General features: G+C 39.7%; 1 protein-coding gene across 3 annotated transcripts in view; it reads left to right on the top strand.

The window, feature by feature from the left end:
* The window catches only part of VGLL4 (vestigial like family member 4), a 164,006-nt gene that overhangs the window by 85,972 nt on the left and 55,083 nt on the right, over nt 1-22,951 (top strand). The window lies entirely within an intron of this gene.

Raw genomic sequence — 22,951 nt, 5'->3', positions numbered from 1 at the left:
TTCTTTCTTTCTTTCTTTCTTTCTTTCTTTCTTTCTTTCTTTCTTTCCCTGCTTTGATACTTATTTTAAACCTACACTGTGGACAGTATTTATACTGTATTGCAGTCAGTGCTTTGGATTTTCATGGAGAGGGGAACGGAAAGTTACAGTGAGTTTTTGTTTTCAGGAGTGATTGTCCCAAACAATGAAGAATTTTTCTGTTCAGTTTAGGGAACTGGAAGGGCACCCATGTCACAAAGCACAGACTGGCTCTTTGTCTGACTTCCCATTTCCTGTACAGCGCTGAGAGAGTTCTGACATTGAAGGATGTTCCCTCCACACTCCAGTCCCTTGTGGAAGTGATTGCACAATGCACCAACCAGAAAGCTAAATTGAAAGAAAGAAAGAACCTACGCTAAATTCTTATTGTTTATTGCCTCCTGCTAATCCATGAGGTGTTTCCCCACTGGCTTGTAGTGTTTCAAGCTGTCTCTGTTAGTAGGAAGAAGAGAAAAAGTGATTTCTTAATCTGTTGGAACATTATCTACGTGCGATTTGAAAAAGTGGTAATGGCCAGGGTTTGAGTGGCCGGAGAGGCATCTCCGGGGGAATTCAGCTTGGCAGAAGGAGTGTTTTTTGTTGTAACCACATACAAATCGAGGAGGAGACATCTCCTTTCTGATTCAGGACGGGTAGTTTCCATGTTTTCTCTTAATAGTGAACTGAATGTTTCTTTTGAAAAAGAAAACATTGAAGAAACTTGAATTTTTCATGTAAAAATTGCAGGCCTGTTGTCTAATCAATTGAAAACTAACCCTTTCCCCTTCAAGGAAAATAAAATCTCATTCATACTGTTTTTTACTTAACTCTGTGGATAAAGATCTCATACTTAAGAATTTTTTTTTAAGGTATATATTTTTAAACTCCTGCTTGTTCCATTAAAGAGATTTTTGGTGAATTGCTTTCTTTGAATCTGCTTCTTTGAGTAGCCTGTTGCTTCTGAAGTCACTCATTTAAAAGGCAGACACTCCTTTAAAATGTTGCTTGTGAAATTAACATACTGTAGTTTTTTAAACTTTTCTTTTTTTCAGTGAACAGGAAATCAAAACTTTTAAGGCAATATCTGTTGGCTTGTCTTTGTCGTTGAGTAATATGATATTTTCAAAACAGAACGTAATGATCAGGCTAAGAGAGGAGTATAGGGATTGCGAGGAAATTGATACCACATTAATTTTTTATATCTCCAGTTGGGGGTAGTGAGGAAAAGCTTATGGAAAACTTGTCCAGGTTGATTTGTTGTTCCGTAGTGTGTAATGATACTCGAAAGTAGTCTGCTTGCAGCCCCCTGGCTATTTGGGAGGAAGAAACTTTGATTTTGAAAGTTGAGTAGATACGTAGGATGATTTGCCATAGTCTGTTTGGTTTAAACATCTGCTGCTATTTTCCTTACTACGAAAGTTAACATTATTTTAACACCAAAATAAATACACAGGAAATGAAGAAAAGCACAGCAAAATTCGAGTGGTGTTTATAGTGGGTAGTTTATGCCCTAGTGGTTTTCTTAGTATAAACACTGCACACATCTGCTCTGAACTCAAAGGGTGTTTTTGAAGATGAACATAAATCTCAGATGGGATTTTTTTTTTTTGGTAAGAAAAGTAGGAACCTTTACTATTATTGTAAATCCAGTACTTTGGAAATGTTTGTATTAAACATAGCAGCTCACCAGCATTCCAGGGAAGTTATTTGGAAAATGGAACGTACAGTTGTAGGCAGCATTTGATTTCACTTAGGACACAGGCAAGTTTTACATCTCTTAAGAATAAGGGACAATTTAATTTTCTGAAGTTTTGGTTTTACAAATCAAGATGTTGATGGTTGTTCTTATTCTCTAGGTCAATCATACCATATTCCTGTGTATTGTACTTGGCTCTACTCTGCTAAATAAACCATGTGTCTGCACTGTCTTTCTTCAGCCTCTGTGGCAGTGTTCCCACAACTAGATCTTTTTTAGCCAATTATCTTGTAGCATACAAGGCCTTTCTGAAATCCCACATGGAAAGAGACTCCAGTGGCTCAGATGTGGACTCTGCTCGGTGACTGCTGCTTTCACCTTAGTAGTCTGTAAGCATAATTGAAAAAGAAATAAAGGAAGAAGGTTTGGGGTGGGGCCCACTGGTAGGAGAAGGAGAAGATTGGCAAAGGACAGAAAGAATATGATTTCTGCAAACCAATTACCTTCATTGGTAATGGGCAAATTAGCAGAACTCTGCTTGTGTTAATGTGTCTCTTCAAAACCTTTATGGTTTGTTTCCACAACCCTCAATAGTTAACTTATGACCCTATTGAATGTTCAAATTACACCCACTCGAACCCCAATTTTGCCTCTATCTCCGTGAAGAGGTCATAGGCCAACCTCAGCCTTCGTTTTTCCCCTGTGAACTCCTGAGAATAATCCACTAGTAGACTGGAAAGCTTCATGAAGGCAGGACAGTCTGTCTTGGGCACTACTGCATCCTGGAGTCCTGGCATGGTGCCCGATTTGGCTCACAGTAAGTGGCTGACTCAAAAAATCCATGAAATCTCTCCACTGGTGGTGTAGTCCCTACTGTACAGTTTAGCACTTCATTATAAAAATCTTGTATTCTCTAATTATCTCATAATTGCAGAGCTGTACAGGGCCTTAGATAGATCTTAGACATTTGACTTTTTTTTTTTTTTGGCCAAGGAAACTGAAGCCCAGAGAGGTAAGTTGTCCATTCAAGTGTATTCAGAAAGTTCGTGGCAGAAATGAGCTGTGGTGGGGATTCAGTGGGTTTGATTAGTCTCTGATTTTTCTACAGCACTCCTGCCTCCAAGATTATTTTATGCCTTGTCTTCTTAATTAATAGCCCCTCTATGATAGGGACTGTGCTTGGTCCTGGGGGTGCTCCCAGCTCCCAGCCACAGGGGTGGCATCTTGGATTACAACACACAGCAAACCTGTCCTGGAGTCCTCATTGCTGTGAAGCCAGTTGCTGGTCTGGGTTTCCAGGCTGTTGTGATGTTCAGGAAAGAGTCATGAGGACGCTGGGTGACCAGCCTTGTTGGAATTTGTGCTTCTTCTGCTCTGGTGCTTAGGTTTGCTTACTTTTTTTCTGACTGTGCAGAGCAGGAGGCCCTGTGTAATGCCACTTTACCAAGAGTGTTTTCCCAAGGGAGCAGGGAACTGGTTAGACCATTGATTTTTCTCAAGATGGCTGATGGTTATATTTACATAATTACGTGGTGCTGAAAACATAGGTCCTAATAAATGTGCTCATGGTTGGCCGTGGCTTTAAGCTGCTGTTAGTGATACTTTAATTATGGGTTAAGAGCCATTAGTGTGTAATTTGGTAGAAGAATTCTCCCCTTTTAATTTAATAGTGCGATTTATATTGGGAGAAAGTAAGAATAAATTGTATATTGCAATCATCGGAAAGCTTAAGATTCTGAGTTCCTCAGATTTTGAGCTGTTCGTTGTCTTAGAACATAATTATCACTTATTTCATCACAGGCTGCACTTAAACTAATTTTCTGGAATCGAAAGGAAAATGCACACAAGAGTTGTGGCCTGAGACTCTGCCAGGGATACGAGGTTAGGTGAGGGATTTCTTTTGTTTTCTGCCTGTCTAACCAACAGCAGTTTAGTGTCCTTTGTCTAATGAGTTCAGAGGCATCAGGAAAACTTAGAGCACTGGGTACTGTCAAGGTGAAAAGGCCACAGAGCAGAGCCATTTGAACCCCCCTCTGTTCCCCAGGCCTGCGTATCAAGTGACCAGCTCTTGATCCAGAGGTGTATTCCGAAGTAGAACATCTGCAACTATTTTGCTGTGGAAATTGGTTTTACTTTACCATTTTATTTGCAGGAGAGGGTCAGGAGTGAGGAGAGAGAGAGGGAGAGAGTGGGAGAGGAAGAGGGACAGGGAGAGGGGGAAGGGGAGGGGAGGAGACGAGACCCGAAGGAGAAGGCAGAGGAGAGGAAGGCTGAAAGGAGCTTGGTTAGTACAACATGCCCAGGTGAGCCCAAGAGATCTCCTTCGAGAGATCTGGCCAGTTTGTATTTCTTCAAATTATAGTTTGTGAAGGGAAGGTGTGATTATAGCCTCCTTCCTTCTAGCTCCCCGCCCTCGTTTCTCTACTCTCCTCTGGAAGGATTATTTTACTTGGCTGTTTATCTCTTGGAGCCTACACATGGCTTTGTTTTGGAAGGCAGATTTCTCTTCCTTCCTTCCTCCTTCCCTTCCCTATTGTCTGCATGGCCTTCTATTCCTAGCGTGTTTGGATTTGTTGCTGTAAAGATTTTTTTTAAACATGCCATAAGATACAAAAAAATCCCCCTCAGCATGTGAGAAGATTCCAGACCTCTCAGTACAGCCTTGCTCTGCTCAATTGTGAGGCTGTTGCAGAAAACTTGGTTTTGTCTGAAGAAATTGGATCCAGACTTAGCACTTATGCATGTATACAAATCTATAAAACCAGTCTTACCAGGGATTGTTTCTGGCTAGATTTGTTTTATCTCCTTATCTGAGCATTTATTCAATGACTGTTTATGTTTAGTGGGATCTCTGTAGTGCATACTGAGCTCATTGGAAGTATTTTCTAGTCTTGCTCAGCCATATCAGTTTGTTCTACAAAATAGTCCCTCTCCCTGTTATATTTTTTAATCAACTCATATATCGGCCACCCCCTATGCCCCCCTCCCCCCCAAAACTTCAGCCACGGACACTTAATTTTAAAAGTAGAGTCTGAAAACGATTTTACGTTCTCCATTTGTTCTCTCTTTGCCTTCCTGAATGTTGTGTTCTGCTAAATTCTAAGGAATTATTTCCTTCAGTTTGCTTTGTTATCTTGCCGCCTTTTCTGCACTTCCCACCCCCCCCTTTAAAAAAAAATACTATAGATTGTTTTAATTTCAGGGTATTATATACAGATTATGTTTAAATCCTAACAATGTGAATTACTACTAGTTGAAAGAATGTTTATTTCCCTTAAGTAAAATAGAAAATCTATTCTTAAAGTTATCTTTAATTTGTGGCCATTTAAATGATCTTTCTGAACTCTTTAATATTTTACTTGTTTGTTTGCAAAGAAGTCTCTAAACATAATAAACAGGTATATTTAGTAAGTGATGGCAGAAAACAGTTCTGTCCTTTTCCCACCCAGTATCCATTCTCTTAAATGTATATGGAAAGCCTGTGCTCTGCTGGTATGTATTAAGTCTTGGGTTATCTCTCTCTCTCTCTCTCTCTCTCTCTCTCTCTCTCTCTCTCAACATTTTTTATTATGAAATGTGTTTTATGTACATAAACATGCATGAAACATATGTGTAATTTAAAAAGGAACAACCTTGTAATCACTACCATGTCAGGAAATAATCAATCACCTCCCTCAAGTATTCTCTCCCTGTCATATTCCTCTCAGCCCCAAGAGGTCATCACAAAGTTTTGTCTGTTTTTGTTTTTTTTTTTTAAGCCCTGTATAATCAGAATTATTTTCTATGTCTTCTTTTGTGTCTTACTTATGAGACTTTTTACAATGGAGATGTCTTTGTCTTTTCCATATGAAGCCAGCTTATCTTCAGGTGTGGAGAATCTTGGCTGTGGAACATGTGTGGATGCCCCAGCATCCTTCTTGCTCACCTGCTGGTCACTTTTAAACAGAGTTTGGTCCAAACTTTGTTTTCAGCCAGTGTTTTGTTCACAGTCTTCATCACCTGTCAAAGCCTTCTGTTATCCAGGCTGTAATGGGAAATGGTGCGTTTGAGAAATTCTGCCCAGTTTTGGTGAATGCAGAGTTGGGGGACACTTGAGAAACATACCTTAGTTAGGATCTGAACAACGACTTTCGTTCTGCATTAATAAGCAATTTGCTTAAAGGCTGAGACTTGTTACAAGTCAACTTTGTTGCAGTGCCAGATTTTTTTGGATGTTAATCCAGGGACTTTTAGATACACAGAAAAAGCTTGGGTTGTTCCAGTATTCAAACAATACTCTACATTGTAGAGAGATGGCTGTCCGAGGGCAACAAAGATCTGAAACAATAGTCTGCATTATGCACCATCTAAAATTATGAATGAAAAAGAATCATCCATATGTATTGCTCTTGATTTTTATTTTATATCTGTTTTGCATGAAAATAGTTGCCTGTTAATTGTTCTTGGCTAATGATTTGATTTTAATAGAGTGAATTCTAGAATTTAATGATTTGTTGCAGATACGTTCTGCCAAGCAATTTAGCAAAGTTGTTTACACTACCCCAAGTCCAGCTGGACAGAGTAAGCCTGTGCTTCTTCCCTGATAACAGTTAAGGGAGTGATGAGTGCAAATTTCTGGACACTTTTCCCCCTTGGAAAACAAACACACATCTTCCATTATGTGGCAGCACTATTAAAGTGACAAGGGATTAATTTAAAATTTTAATTTAATGTCAACAGCTCTTTCCGGTACCCATTTTCTCCCATTCTTACTATGTGTGTCCTTTTAAACGATTGTTGTTGCTTTTTTTTTTTTCTTTTTCTGATGAGCAGCTGATAAACTATTGGCTGACCCCAAAGAGAACTGTTGTTTTATTTTCCTGCTGAAAAGCTATGACCTTTTTGCCAATGCATAAAATCACCCATGAGAGGGCTTTGAGTAGCTTTCTTTAAAGGAATACACAGTAACAGCTATACCAGGCTCTCTACGTTCTACTGAGCAGAGGGCACAAGAAATGGAAAATAGTAGTCATTCTCAGGATAAAACCTATAAAAAGTTTTCTAGCACTGCTCTACTGAATTCAGATTTGGGAACAGTTACCACCAGTTTCTGGAGACCATGATTGGGAGCCCTTTTTCTCTGATAGGCTTTACACCAGTAAAGGATGGCTGATGTTGGTAGGGGAAGAGGCGGACTAGAATTCTAGAACCAGTAGCAGACATCAAACATCGCTCTTGGTGTCCGATAAATAGAATATACATGCTGTACTTGGTTCTGTATTTTGTACGACACAGAGCGGGAAAAGGCCTCTTATAGAGCTGGAAGAACCCTTATATATCCTTTAAGAAGAAACTAGAAGAACCACCACATCGTCCTTTTTCACCTGCAGACTCTTCTGAATCTAACTCCATGTTTCTTCCCTTTCCCTTAGGATCAGCAAAAGGCGAATTTTAATTCTTTGATTGGTGGCTCACTGGTCCCAGCTCTTCTGGCCTCAGGGACTTTATGATCTGTTTCTTTTCTGATTTCCCCCTTCTTCCTCTCCTGGTTCTTTCTCTTCATCATGTGTTTATGCACACAGGTCTCTCCCAACTTCAAAACAAAACCAAACTCATCCCTAAATCTTTTGCCGCCCCCCCCCCCACCCCCACCCCCCCCCCGCTGCAGCTATTATTAGACTGTTTTCTTTGCCATCCAGGTTTTTGGAAGAATGTGGTCAACCTATTTCTGGTTCCCTTCTGCCCAGTCTCTCCTCAATCCATTGTTGTCTGATTTCTGTTCCCACAACTCCGCCAAAGTTGTTCTGGACAAGGTCACTAAATGATATCCTTCATGGTAGCTTGAGGGGGCACTTTTTAGCCCTTACCTGTTGAACCTTTTAGTACCATTTGGTGTTGATTCCTTCCAAAATCTTAAAATTCTTATATCCCTTGGCTCAAACACTTTTTTGAGTGTTCTCTCCATCGGGAGTGAGGTGCTGGCAAGCATATAGTGAGTAACATCAGCAGGGGCTTTCTAGAGCTTCTGGGGTTGGTAGGAGGGTATTAAAGAGTGAGGCAGGCTGATAAACATTCAAAATGAGCAAACTGTGGTTACAACTTGAGAATAGGTTGGAAGGGAAGGAGGGAATAAAGAAATAGAGAATGTAAACCTGTTGCAGTGGTTTAGGCAAGAGATGGTAGAAACCCAAACTGTGGTGGTGGTCGTGGAAAAGGAGAGTAGTAGACAAACTAAGACTATTTAGAGAGGAGACTGACAGGAAGGACATGGTGAGAGATTAGAGCAGGGGATGAGGGACAAGATACAGAAGATGTTGAGGGTGCCTCCTAGGTTTCCAGCTTGGCCACATGAGTGGAGTGTGCTGCCATTTGCAGAGATGGGAAACCAAGGGAGAGGACTGGGTTCTGGGATGAGGTCATGAGTTTACTTTTGGATACGTTGAGTTTGAAAGACCTTTGAAATTTCAAAGAAGAGCTAAATATTTTAAGGTTGGGTATATAGGTCTAGAGTGATACGACTTTGGGGTAGAGAATAAGTGAAGCTCTGGGCAAGAATGGTCACCGAGGAACAAAGAAGACAATCAGAAGTGGAAGAGGTTCTAGGAGCTCTTCTTCTAGTTAGGGCTCCATCGGTTTTCTTTTTTATTCCTAAAATAACCCTACAACCAACCCTTGCCTGCAGTACTGTTCCCGTCTAGGCTTTTATTCATTATATTACCAGAATGCCATCCCTTATGTACTGTTCCAGCCTTAATCTTCAATTATTCCTTCACCCACACCCTATAGTCCAGATACATCAAACTACAGTTGACCCTCGAGCAACATGAGGATTAGGGGTGCCTATCCACCCTCCCCCCGCCACCTCCCATGCACTTGAAAACATGCATGTAACTTTTGACTTCTCCAAAACTTGACTACTAATAGCCTACTGTTGACTGGAAGCCTTACTGATACTATAACATAAACAGTAATTAATGTATATTTTGTATGTTGTGTGCGTTATATACTATATTTTTATAATCAAGTAAGCTAGAGAAAAGGAAATGTTAATAAAAAATCATAAGGAAGAGGAAGTACATGTACAGAACTGTGCTGTATTTACTGGAAAAGAAAACCAAAACACGTAAGGGGACCAGAGCACTTCCAACCCACGTTGTTCAAGGGTTAGCTGTATTTCCTTTGGATGAACCATTGCCTGTCTCTGAAATCCCCCCTGCTCTTTGTCTTGGATTTTATTAGTTTCTCAAGTGCGGAGTCTTCTAGAAAGTGACCCTCCTCACCTCTGCCTTTTTAGCTGGGTTTTGTGTTGTGTTTGTGTTTTCATGGCATGCCATGCATGCTTTTGTCAGAGAATTTATCTTTCTTTGTTAAATACTCCTCTGTCTGCCTCACTATAATCTCGGGGCAGCTAGAACTTGGTCTTTCACCTCTGTTCTTAGCACCAAGCGCCATGGTGTCTACTTAGGTATGAATCTCCTCCAGTGTCTTTTTGTTAAAGAGAGAAACATTGAAATTGTGTGATTAACCCAAGGATACTCCATTATTTGGTAACACAAGAGAGTTGGTTAACTCTTAGAATGTCCTTCTTAGAGGAAGGAATGGCAGCTGGGAAAGGAGGGTTGAAAAGGAGAGGGGAAGAAAGAAAACTCTTTGAGGCTCAGTTTCTGTATAGAAACATTGCAAATGGGCTGGTTGGTTGTAAATAACTGCTCTTATTCTTGTTTCCTAGTTTCTGCACTGTGGATAGTCTAGTAGATAACTGATCATTTATGGGAAAATACTTAATGCCTATTGTGTGCTAGGTACTGTTTTATGTGTGGGGGGTATAGCTGTTAAGAAAACAAGTAGTGATATCCCTGGATTTTTGGAGCTCCATTCTGGCAGGGGAGATACCGTGAACAGGTACATAAACAAGATAATTATAGATTATGAATAGGTCATTATTATATAAGGTTGACGTCTATTAGCTGATTTACTGTTTGGAATAGTTACAGCCATACTTAAAAAAGTGACTGCTCTTATTGTTAAACTTCAAAATATAGATTTGAGTGGATGATTTATTTCCCTCATGATGCTGTGAAGGATTTAAAAGTATTTTGAGGAGAGGTGCCTGGCTAGATCAGTTGGAAGGGTGTGCGACTCTTAATCTTGGGGTTCTGAGTTTGAGCCCCACATGAGGTGTAGAGATTACATTAATTAATTAATTAATTCAACGTATATTGAGGAAACTTTTAGAAAATTTCCTTTAGAATTTTAGAAGTTGGATCTTTTACTTGGCTTTTAAACTATGGTCGGAGAGTCAGACTGCATCACTCCATTTTACGTTGAGAACTAACATTTATTGTACTATTACCAACTTTTTCCTTAAAAATTTTTTAATATTTATTTATTTTTGAGAGAAAGAGAGAGACACACAGAACGGGAGCGGGGGGTTGGGGCAGAGAGAGAGGGAGACACAGAATCTGAAGCAGGGTCCAGGCTCTGAGCTGTCCGCACAGAGCCTGGCAGGGCGGGGTTTGAACTCACCGTGAGATCATGACCTGAGATGAAGTTAGGACGCTTAACTGACTGAGCCACCCAGGTGCCCCTCAACTTTTTCTTAAAAAAAAAAAAAAAATAGTCAAAATTTTTTTTGGGTCCTAAGAGGAATAAAATATATTTAGAATTTAAAAAATTCAGTGAATTTCTAAACGGCTCAAGGCATCAATTGTATGTTCTTCTTAAACTTTTCCGATCAGACCTTTAAAGTTCTTGCCCTGAACAGAATAGATCTTCCAACACCCCAGGGGGAATTTTTATTGTGTGCTCTTTATTTTGTGATAAGAGTATTTGGGAAGGGCTGGATAAAATGTAAACCTTGGACTTCACATGTATAATAGACTACTGGGATGTTCCACCTGTTCAATTTTTGTTTTTCTTCCTTTGTTTTTATTGACGCATAATTGATTACGGTGAAATCTTAAGGGCATGGCTTATAATGAATTTTTTTCCCCTATAATTATTACCTTTTGGAAGAACCCAGATCAAGATATAGAACATTTCCATTACCCCAGAGTGTTCCTTCATGTTTCCTTGGACAGGCCATACACCTCCCCCAACAAAGAGAACCACTATTTTGACCTTCCCTAGCCTTGGATTAGTTTTGTTTACTTTTGAGCTTCATATAAATAGAATCATTTGATTCCAACTTTTTGTGCTCAACACAATATTTTTGAGATTCACCCATGTTGTTGTATGGATCAGTACTTTATTCTTTTGTATTGCTGTGCTATAGTCCATTATGTGAGTATGTCACAATTTGCTTATCTATTCTAAGGTTGGTAGACCTTTGCATTGCTTCTAGTTTTAAATTGCTGTAAACATTTTTTTTTTTTTGTGGTAAAATAAACATACACTAAAATTTGTCATCTTAACCATTATTAGGTGTACAACTCTGGTATTAAATTCATTCACTTTGTGGTACAACCTCAACGTTTTTGTGCAGGCCTTTTTGTGGACATACACACTCCTTTCTTTTGGATAAATACTTACGTGTGGAATTTCTGGGTCATTTGGGTATGTTTAACTTTGTATTAGAAACTCTCATCCGTTTTCCAAGTGATCATACTGTCTTACTCTCCTACTAGTGTTATAGAAGGGTTCCAGGAACTGTACATCCTCACCAGTACTTGGGTTAGCCCGTCTTCTGCATTTTAGCTTTGCTGGAGGTTTATGGACAATATTAAGGTGTTTTTCATTGTTAACTTAAAATTCATTACTTGTTTTCCATTGCTGTTTGGTATTATGTGTGAAAAGACATATTCTTAACTTTTGATGGGTTGATCATCTCAGAGGCTGGAATATGTGTATATTTCTTGTCTAATTTCAGACAGAGGTAGTGATTTTGGTATTGTCAAAGGAGGGGTTGTTTTTCCAAATGGGTAAATCCAAGCCATGGAAACCAGCAAGCAGCTAGATTGAGGGATGTGAACAAACACCAACGTGGCACAGAGGACTCTTTTTTTGGGAACACTTTTCCTTTAGCGTAGTGTTGCTTTATTTCTTACTTGGTAATGATTCATCCAACCACTGGCCTGTTAAAATAAAGCTCAGGGAATAAGCTCTCTTAGCTCCACAGTTTGATTTATCTTCTCGTTTGTCTACCATTCCCTCTGTAGACAATTTTAATCTCCCCCCAGTTTGGAATGTTCTTCCTGCTCCTTTCCAGCTATGTGAATTCTGTATATCCTTCAGGGTGTAGCTGAGCCTCCCTCTGTGAAACTTTATCTGAAACTTTTTGTTGGCAGGGGTTGTACTGTGTGCAACCTTTCAAATCCTCCATGGCTAACAAGATGCCTTGTCTTCTTTCATGTATGACGATGTTTATATCCTCCTCTTTTGAATTTCTGTAGGGTTTATAGCCTGTAATATTCATTTGGCAGTTGTATCACCTTGTATTTTGTTATCTTTAATGTAAATAAAGTGTGACATTAAAAGCAAACAAATGTAATAACTTACACATCTAAATAAGTAAGGTGTTCAAACTTGTCTTCACAATAATTACCTTGGAAAATTACACATTTAACCTAACATTGTGGTGATCTCATTCTCAGAACATTGTTGGGTTTGTTTGTTTGTTTTTTTTTTTTTTTGAACTTGCCTTCAAGGTCTGAGGTATATTCTTTGGAATATTTTATATGATGGTTAGTGACTGTATACATGTGTGTATGTGAATGCATACACACATATGTATTATATGTTATATATATGTGTGTGTGTGTATACACACACACACACACACACACACAGATATATACAAGACACTTCGGATATATATGACACTTGTAGAGTACTTACTGTTGGCCAGGCACAGTTCTGTGTAAGTATGCCTATAAAATGATGAGCTAGTTTTTTTCTGTAATTTCAAAGCCAGTTCCACATGTGGAGTGACAGTTTTAATGAGTGAGTTTTCTTTGGAATAAGTAGGTACACATCATTCTAGAGTGAGTACTTTGAAAATAACAAGACACCTTTGAATGTTTAACAAAAACTTTTTTTTTTTTTTTGTTTGTTTGTTTAACAAAAACTTTTAAATTCAATTTCACTGCCATCTAGATAGGAAACCACTACATTTAAAGTGTAAGTTACTTGAGGGAAGGGAGTCTGGCGTCCTTTGTATATTCTCTGCCAGTAGCACTTGTCATTGTTTGTGACCATGACAGGCACTAAGTAAATGTGTGATGATCTGAGATCATAGAGCCCCCCTTTTTTTTCTTTTTAAAGTTTATTTATTTATTTTGAAAGAGAGAGTGTACCTATGAGCGGGAGATGGGCAGAGAGAGAGAGAATCTTAAGCAGGTTCTGTGTTGTTGGCACAGAGCCCGATGTGGGGCTTGATCGCACAAGCTGTGAGACCATGACTTGAGCCAAGATCAAGAGTTGGATGCTTAACCAACCCAAGGAGCCACCCAGGCACCCCTGTAGAGCCCTTCTTTTATAGGGGGTAGAGATAATTTGATCGTTAAACTGTATAGACTGATAGTTTCTGGCTTTGTCTTTATTCTGTTCAGCTTTGCTCCCTGATTGTATTTCGTGCAGTGAGGCTATTGGTGGCCTTCTAGCAACCTGTTTCACTTTATGAAAGATGTGAATGCCACTTAGTTTATCTGTAAGTGAGTTTTTGTAGAATGAACCTTCCTTTCCCATTAAAGAGGTGGGATAATCACAGCTCATAGCTATCACAGTGGTGTCTAGAGGGAAATGGTGTCTAGGGTGGGAAATACGCATGGCACCTTAAAATATGTTACTACCTTGTTAAGGTTATGAAATCTCCAAATATGCTATATCTGATGTGTCATGAGGAAACAAAACTTCAAATTCCTTCCTTTCCCAGGGGCTTATCTTTTAAGTAACAAGAGGAGAATGAGAGGACACCTCAATACTCATCCACCCATACAGCGACTCCTGTTATTTTGATTTTGTGTCATATGTATGTAGGGTGTTTTTATTTTTGCACATTTTTTTGTGCTCAGGATTTCCCTACCATGTTTGATTTGCCTCATTTTATTTTTAAAGTGTTTTTATTTTGAGAGAGAGAGAGAGGGAGAGAGAGAGAATGAATGAATATGAATCCCAAGCGGGCTCTGTGCTGTCAGTACAGAGTCCAATGCAGGGCTTGATTTCACTAACAGAACAGTGAGATCATGACCTGAGCTGAAATCAAGAGTCAAGCCAACCGAGCCCCCCCCAGGTGCCCGATTTACCTCATTTTAGGTATCGTTGCAGCTGTAGCAGTTGCTTAACTAGCTCTTAAAATGCCCAGGGCTCGCTGAGAATCTTGGAAAGATAAAGAGCTACCATATTTACTCACCTCATTGTTGGTTCTGTTTCTGCTATAGGTTTTTAAAGGTGATAGTTATTTTAAAATTTAGTATTTTTAAACAAAATTCACCCCTGTAAAGTGTTACAACTCTGTGGTTTTAATATATTCACAGTTGGGCAACCATCACCATGATCTAAGTCAAGAGCATTTTCATCACCTTCCAAAGAAACCTTATACTTGTTAGTGATCACTCTCCACCTCCTTCTCCTTCCAGACCCTGGTAACCCCAAGTCTACCTTCTGTCTCTACAGATCTGCTTATTCTGAACATTTCATATAAATGGAATCATACAATATTATGGTCCTTTGTGACTAAGCATGATGAAAGGTTCACTTATGTTGGAGCATGTATCGGTACTTTATTTCTTTTTATTGCTGAATACAGCCCCTTGTATGGGTATACCACATTTTATTTATCCAAGAGATAATATATTTCAAGAAGCAGCAACAGCTCCTGCGTAAAGGTTGGGCTGAGCAGTTATACAGACTACAATGCCTTCCTCACTCTTCTTCAGCTATGAAAAAGCAAGAGAAAAACAAGCCATTTTGTTTGCTGATTTGTACCCGCACTCCGGCAAAGATGTCATGGGCCCATCCCAGTGGTATAAGTTCTCTAGAGCAATAGTGTGGTTTATTTTTAGTACCTGAGTGATAATTTCTGCTTACAGGTAAGCTGACAATCTCTGGCTTTGTCTTTATTGCATTTGGCTTCACTCCCCTGTTGACACGGTGCACAGGGCAGTAGCTATTTGTGAAGTTGGTAGACTCCTGGCTCTCGGGTAATTTACACTTTAGATGTGGTGATTTTGTGTAGATACATAAAATTTTATGTATTCGTGCGTGTGTGTGTGTGTGTGTGTGTGTGTGTGTATGGCAGTGAAATTGGCTTTTTATTTTAGATCTGTAATTTCATGTGGATTATTTATTGATAGATATCTATATCCATACATTATACATAAATTTGAAAATATATACCTACATCTGTATCCATATCTATCTGTATGGATATAGATAGATAGTTGGTCTTGGACATTTTCAAGCCTGTACTTTGAACCAAATGAACCAAATGTCATTCAACCTACACCAGAATGGGTTGTAAACTAAGTGTTGTGTAGTTTTGCTCTCAGTTGTCATGGGGTCAGAGAAGATAGAATGTCAAATGCTTGTAGGATTTAAAAGAAATGTGCTGCCATAGGTTAATGATCCGACACAAATGGCAGCACACGGCTCTCCTGAGCGATACCTTCTGTCCCGAAGTAGCACTGAAAAACAATCTGGGCCAAAAGGAAAAAGCTTCTGGTACTTCTGAAGTTTTGAAAAGAGAAAGAGAAACCTTAGAAGTTGGCATGTGATTTTTTTCTAAATTATTTTATTATTTTATTTCTCAATTATTTTTACTTTATTTCTTATATTCTCCAAGTATTTACAGAATGACGTTTTACAAGGCAGATCCACCAGAGAATTTTGATCTCTCCCTCCACTGACACCAGTCACGCTGAATGGGTCTTCATGCCGTCCTCAGTTTACCTGCTCTGACCTCTCAGAGAGTGATCATGGTGGCTTTGTAGCTGGCCTCAATTTAATCATGAGGAGTTAGTTGGGAAAATGTGAGCAGTTTCCCACTGAGCAAGTTACAACAAGTTCCTGGAGTTAAAGTAGAAATTTCTCTTTGCTCCCTTCCCTGTTCCTTTTGTTTTTCTGGGCTTTGAGAAATTGATGAATTGGACCTAGAATCTATTAGGCTTTTATTGAATATCTCAAGGCTTTTATTGCACAATTGAAAGCTTTTGGGGGCCTGAGTTCTTTTGTTATGCAAAAGACATATAGGAAATATATGGCAGTATACACATTAAAGAGAATATAAGGCAGCAGATGGCATATCCATTTTCTGTGTAAAGAAACTGAGGCACCAGTGAGGGTCACTTAAGTGCAGATTCTAGCCTCTAAAGAAGTGAACATAAAAAAAAAAATAGAGAAATACATCTTTGTTTGAAAACAGAGGTGAGCTCTTCTAAAGGCTATCTTTAGCGATTTCACCTGCTATTGTTGGCTGGTGGTAATGGGGAGAGCCTAAACTCTATTTCTGAACCCCAGCTCTTCAGTCATTTCTTGATTGAATGCTTGAGCATTAAGATACTCACAGCCATCAGTTTTCCCTTCCACCAATCACTGCTCCAATACCCCTTAGGCAGTTGGAAATGTTTGATTGATCATAGTATTGATTGATTGCACTATTGATCAGTTTGGAGACTGGATGGGGCCCAAGAGAAGATACAAGCAAAATGCAGGGAACCTCCTGGGGAACATGCTAAAATTATAGATTTTTAGGGTCCCTGGACAACTTTTTCATGAGGACTGGGGTCGGGCTTAGGAAAATGCTTCTTAAATAAGTGTCTCAGGTGGTTCTGATGCAGGTGCTCCAGAGACCACACTTTGAAAAGCATTGTACCAAGCGGAGAATAGGAGTAGCTGAATGAGAAACAATAAAGAAAATTTCCATAGATTGATAAAAATGAATGGGACCTACTTTTGCTCTAACTAGGAGCTCAGTAGATCAAGATCATACTTAACCAAAAGTTAATTTATTCCCAAATTTCCAGTAATGCATTTGTTACATGGAGTCAGTTTCATTTGAGTAGCCATAGAAATATTCATTAGCCACTTACAGAAAATCCTGCTATAAAAATAGAATGTCTCTTTTGTATGACACCTATTTTTAACTCTTTGCTAATACAAGAGCCTTTACTGCTTTTTCTTCATGGATTCCTTCTTCTTTTCCCTTCCAGAAAGTCTACAGTGCCTTGATATTATTCCAGTAGATAATGTGCTGTCCCAGTGAGGGGACCTGATTATGTGTGGGCTGATGTGGAAGCTAGGATTTGGATATGTAGGAGGTGATGTCACTTTCTCCACCTGGAATTATCACCTCTGTACTTTCAGCCATGCTTGGGATCCATACTAGGTCTAATGTGAGCATCTTCCATGAATATCCACCCACCTTTGGCAAGAAAGGCAGAAACACTAGCCATTTAAGATGTTTGCAGAACTACCCAGCGCTTAAGTACATGGGCCATCCGGTGTCTGAACAGCCCTGAACGAAAGAAAATGTGAGAGTCTTTCAGGCCTTAGTTTTCAATGCGACAGATGGAAACCTCTCAATTACATGAGCTCACATCTGTCTCTCTGATCTGACCGGGTCTGTGCCATAATGTGCTGTGGAATTACTGATTCTGTAATCCTTAGAACACATGGTTGAAGTGAGATTGACAAAGAGCTAGACCCTAAAGGTTAATGGCACAGAGAGAATGAGGACCCTGGAGAACTAAGAGTGAAATATGAATGTCAGTGGTTGCAACCACTCATCCATCTAATTTGCCAAAAGTTTAATATAGTCTAGGAGGCCCCAAATTACAATGTTTCAGTTTGGTTTTATTTCTTCATTAGTCTAATTCCCATTGACCTCATGTCAAGGCTAAAACAGTTAAGGAGCATTCTAGCATGGGAGCAGTTTTAACAATCATTGTCAACATGGTTTTAAAGAAAATAGGCTGGCAAGACACATGTAGGTTCTGCAGTCTATTAATAGCGTGACATTATATTTCTTTATTTTGTAAAACCATTAAAGCACGGCTTTGGGAAGATGGATGGAATTTCTAAAACGGGCAGAATGTCTATAGTGAATGTCACTGTTGTTTATTTTCCTGGAGTTTGCCACCTAGGTGGATGTGGTGGGCATTTAGCCATGGCTGGGCCCTTGGTGTTCAACACAGGCTGGGCTATCAGGAAACAGGATGGGAAGATAATGGCTCTTAGAAGAGCATTTGTTATAACATTCCCATGCCTTGTAAGAGATAAGAATAAGAGTCAGATTTTGTGTGAGGGGTCTTTTTTTTGTTCGTAAATCTGAAGGCCATAGGTAATGGTAATAATAGATTTGAATGAAAGCACAATCCACAGAATGGAAGAACATTTATACAAATCATATATCTGGTAAGGGGTTTGTATCCAGAACATATGAAGAACTCTTACACCTCAACAATACATGGACAGTAACCCAATTTAAAATTGGACAGGAACACCTAGGTGGCTCAGTCAGTTGAGCGTTCAACTGTGGCTCAGGTCATGATCTCAAAGTTCGTGGGTTCAGGTCCCATGTTGGGCTCTGTGTTCACAGCTCAGAGCCTGGAGCCTGCTTTGGATTCTGTGTCTCTCTCTCTGTCTCTCCCCCACTCATGCTCTGTCTCTCTTGCTCTCAAAAATAAGTAAACATAAAATTTTTTTTAATTGAACAAAGGATTTGAATAGACGTTTCTCCAAAGAAGATATACTAATAGTCAATGAGCACATGAAAAGAAGCCTCAATATCATTAGTCACTAGGAAAGTGCAAATTGAAACTACAGTGAAATACAACTTCACACCCACTAAGATGGCTAAAATTAAAAAAAAAAAAAAAGACTGTAACAAAGGCTGATGAACTCTCATACATTGCTGGTGGGATTGTAAATTTTAGGCACAGCCACTTAGGGGAAACAGTTTGGTAGTTCCTCAGAATGTTAAACTTGGGGTTGCCATTTGACCCAGCAATTCCATTCCTGGATATACACCCAAGAGAATGGAAAACACGACCTCACACTGACATCCATAGCAGCATTATTCATAATAGCCAAACAGTAGGATCAGTGTGAATATCCGTCAGCTGATGAATGGATAAGTATGTTGTGTTATAGCCCATACAATGGAGTATTATTTGTCATTAAAAAGTAACACAGTACCCATGCATATTACAACATGGATGCACCTTGAAAACATTATGCTATGTGGAGGAAGCCAGACACAAAAGACTACAATATGATTCTATTTATATGAAATGTCTAGAAGAGATAAATATATAGAGACAGAAAATAGGGTAGTATTGCCAGGGGCTGGAGAGAGGGGGTACAGTGTGGGTACTGACTGCTAATTTTTTTGGGGGGAAGAACTATTCTAAAATTAGATGGTAGTGATTGTTGGAGTGCCTGGCTGGCCCAGTTGGCAGAGCATGTGATTCGATCTCAGGGTCGTAAGTTCAGCCTCCATGTTGGGTGTAGTAGATTACTTAAACATAAAATCTTAAAAAAGATTGTGGTGATTGTGGCATGACCTTAGGCATATACTAAAACACATTGAATTGGACACTTTAAAGGGGTGAATTGTGTAGTATATGAATTATATCTTAATAAAACTATGATACAGTTTGGAGATTTGAAGGGAAGGCTATTGTTTGTATTGATACTCCTTTAATTTATTCTTGAAGTTCTGCACATACCATTCGCTTCCATGAAAACATTTTGCAAAGTATTACCAGTTAGGTGATGAGCCTTATTAATGGCACCTAGAGGGCCATCCAGTGAATATTTGAGCACCAGGCTTTGTGTCCAGTGCTCTTCTCAAGGAGCTGACAGCCTAGTGTCAGGCTTTCTTTCTGATCAGTACTAGTTATTATATAAGAAACAAGTTGGCATCATGCATGTTGTAAAGTAAGATAATCTTTAGAAAGTAAGTTGTGGGTGGGGGTGTTTGGTGATGATGAGCAGAATATGGGGATGGAATTCTAGGTGAATCCAGTCAACAAGGGCAGATGTGCAGATGGCCACGTATATATGGGGGTATGTCGCTTTCCAGGTTGAAGGTCATCATTGGCTGCTCCCCATTGCCTGCAAAATACAGTCCAAACTTGCTTGAGCATGGCCCAGTAGAAAAGGCTACTGCAGAATTTCCATGCAGGAGAACTCCAGTGACAGCAGTCTGATTGGAAGTGGAAGGAAGCAGGGCTCATGGTCTTGTCTTGAACTCGTCTGCATAGCAAGCTAACTGCTTGTAATGAGTATTTATTTGAGGGGGGCTTCTAGCCACTAAAGCCTTTAGATAGCCTAAGCCCAAGGTGTCCCCCAGCATCACTGTTAATGGGCCTTTCTCTGCCTGTCTCTTTAATGCACTTTCACTTTGCCATGTATATTCTAGTGGCTGGGTTGCCCATGCGTTTTCCCACCATCCTTCACTGAGTGCTTGTCTGGTCTGCGGGATATTTTCTCTGGCAAACTCCTGCTCATCCTTCAAGACCCAGCCGGAGTACCATCTGCTCCGTTAAACGTCTCTGAATGGCATGTGACCTTGGGCAACTTGATATGCCACCTTTTTGCTTCCGTTTCCTCCTCTGGAAAATGAGACTCAATAAGAATACCTACTTCATAGGTAATTAGAAGGATGAAATGAATTCGTGTATATAAGCTTTGCAACACCAAGTAAATGCTCCTCAGGGTTCCCTATCATCCTGATTATTAACTTTGGGTAGAATAGGTGGCTCTCTGTGCTTCCTCTGCACGTACATGCACTTCTGTTACTAACCATAAATTACAGGGTGGGAGGGCCTTGCAAATTCAGTGAAAAGTCTCCAGGATGGTCAAAACTACATAGATAAGGTTGCTCATGTGTTAAAGGAGGTGAGGTAGTGAGTGCACATTTCCCCCATTTTATAGTCATTCCAGGGAGTCTATCTTGGGATGGAGATTAGACTAGATGACTTAGGGTCCCCCTTCTAATGTAAAATCTTTCCTGCCTGAAGGAGCCTCTGTGTGTGGAAATACTGTGAATGGGTGGGAAGTCGGGGTCTGGGGAAGGGACAGGATAGGATGAGGGAACTGTAGTGACATCCTAAATCCATCTGACTTTCCTGCCCCTGCTCCCTAGCCCTGTCTGGTTCTAGACCAGCTCTATTCCCCCCCTGTAGACTCCAGCAAGTCTGGCCTTCTGCATGAACACACTGAGTACCCTGCATTAAACTGCTGGGGAAGTGGACCTGCTGCTTCGTCCCAGACCTCTCAGAATGAAGATTTGTTTCCTTACATGCATGAAAGCCCAGGGAGAAACTTGGCTTTGGTGTAACTGCATGCTGTTTCAGAGAGCCACCTTTGGCAGCTGCCCTGGAGCCCCATCAACTTTCCTCATTTTCATTTCTGCAGTGAGGTTTGTATTTTGGGGAAACCCACCCCTCTGTACATTCAGGAGGAAACCATTGGAGTTTCTGTTTTACGGAGCGGGGACACAGCAGCTTGAGGAATGTCTGCACCGCGGATCCAGGGGCTCCCGCTGTCAGCTCACCCAGGCTCCTCTGTACCTTTGAAGTGGAGGGCAAGCCTTTCATCTTCCCTCATTTTCACTTAATGACAGCCCAGCCTTTGATCAGCTCAGTTTTCCTCTTTCTTTTGCTTCCTAATGAGTCACTTGGAGGTAAGGAGAGACCTGAAGTGTAGGCCCTGAACCGGCCACAACTTTTATGAGCCCAGTGGTTGTTTGACCTTCATATCTTAAGTAAATACACCAGAGGACTCAGTCCTTCCTGGCCTTTCATTGATAAAATTTGCTCACTGGCTAATGTAAACTTTAAAAGAAAGGTGGAGGGGGGTAGACAGGATGGAGAGAAGTAGAGATGAAATGTAAGTAGCATCCCCTCCCCTAATATTTGAAGTTGTTTAATTTGGGGAACCCCCTTCATGTTCAAACTTGCCTATAAAACTCTGCATCATGGGGATGCATTGTGTTTGAGAAACACATCAAATTCTGCATGCTAGTGGAATATTTGTTTTCAGATTAACTGTTACAAGTTTTTAGTTTGTATTTAACAGTATCTTTTCTTGGCACTTGATAAGGATACAAAAAGTGCTTGGGGCACCTGGGTGGCTCAGTCGGTTGAGTGTCCAATTCTTGATTTTGGCTCAGTTCATGATCTCCTGGTTTGTGGGTTCAAGCCCCATGTTGGGATCTGTGCTGACAGTAAGGAGCCTACTTGGGGTTCTCTTTCTGTCCCTGTTTCTCTGCCCCTTCCCCACTCCTCTGCTCTCTGAAAATAAATATAAATAAACTTAAAAAAAATATAAGCAGGAGGACAAAAACCATAATTGTTTAAAAAGACTTCTCTCTCTCACTCTCTCTGCCTCTTTCCCCTGCTCACGTACTCTCTCTAAAGTAAAAAAATATGTATATAAAAAATAAAGTTTTCCTTGATGTAATACACTTTTTTGCATAAAGATCTTAAGATTTCCAATTAATGTTAAAACCTAGGAAACAAATCTGCAATAGTCCCTTCACAAAGCTACTCTCAGATTCACATAGTGTTTGGTGATGCTGTATGCTATTACCATACCTCTGTTTGTAATGTAAAACAAAAATACATTTTGGTATTAAATACTGTTATCGAAAGATGAAATTAACTGTGTGCCTCTCCAGTAAATCTGCAATAAATGGTTTAATACTCTCTCGGGCTAGTTAGTGTACTTTTAGACTTCAAGTACAATAGTGTTTTAGTTTTTGGTTGGGGAATGCAAACATTTTTCAGTCATAGCTTATGTAAACTATAATTACTGAGTAAAATTTTTCCATAAAAGGACCAAAATATACTGCATGCTATGAAAAAAAAAAAAAAAACTAACATAACTGCATATTAGCTTGACACTAATTTAATGAAGGATGTTATAATTGTTTAGGATTGGTTTATTTCAACATAGGGTGGATTTCATTTGAGTCTGTTTTAAATCACTGTTAAGAATTTTTATTTTATAAGTACGTATTATTGAGATACTTGATATTTGTTCTTTACAACTCAGATGTTACCCGGGAAACACCTATGAAATGAATTTTTTTTCTTTTTTTTTACATTTATTCACTTTTGAGAGACAGAGAGAGACAGAGCACAAGTGGGGGAGGGACAGAGAGAGAGGGAGACACAGAATCCGAAGCAGGCTCCAGGCTCTGAGCTTCAGCACAGAGTCTGACACAGGGCTCGAACTCACAAACCACGAGATCATGACCTGAGTCATGATGAAATGTAAGTAGCATTACTTACATTGGACGCTTAACCGACT

This window comes from Panthera uncia, chromosome A2 (genome assembly GCF_023721935.1).
Source record: "Panthera uncia isolate 11264 chromosome A2, Puncia_PCG_1.0, whole genome shotgun sequence".
NCBI classification, from domain to species: Eukaryota; Metazoa; Chordata; class Mammalia; order Carnivora; family Felidae; genus Panthera; species Panthera uncia.
This window is presented reverse-complemented; position numbering and strand designations above follow the sequence as displayed.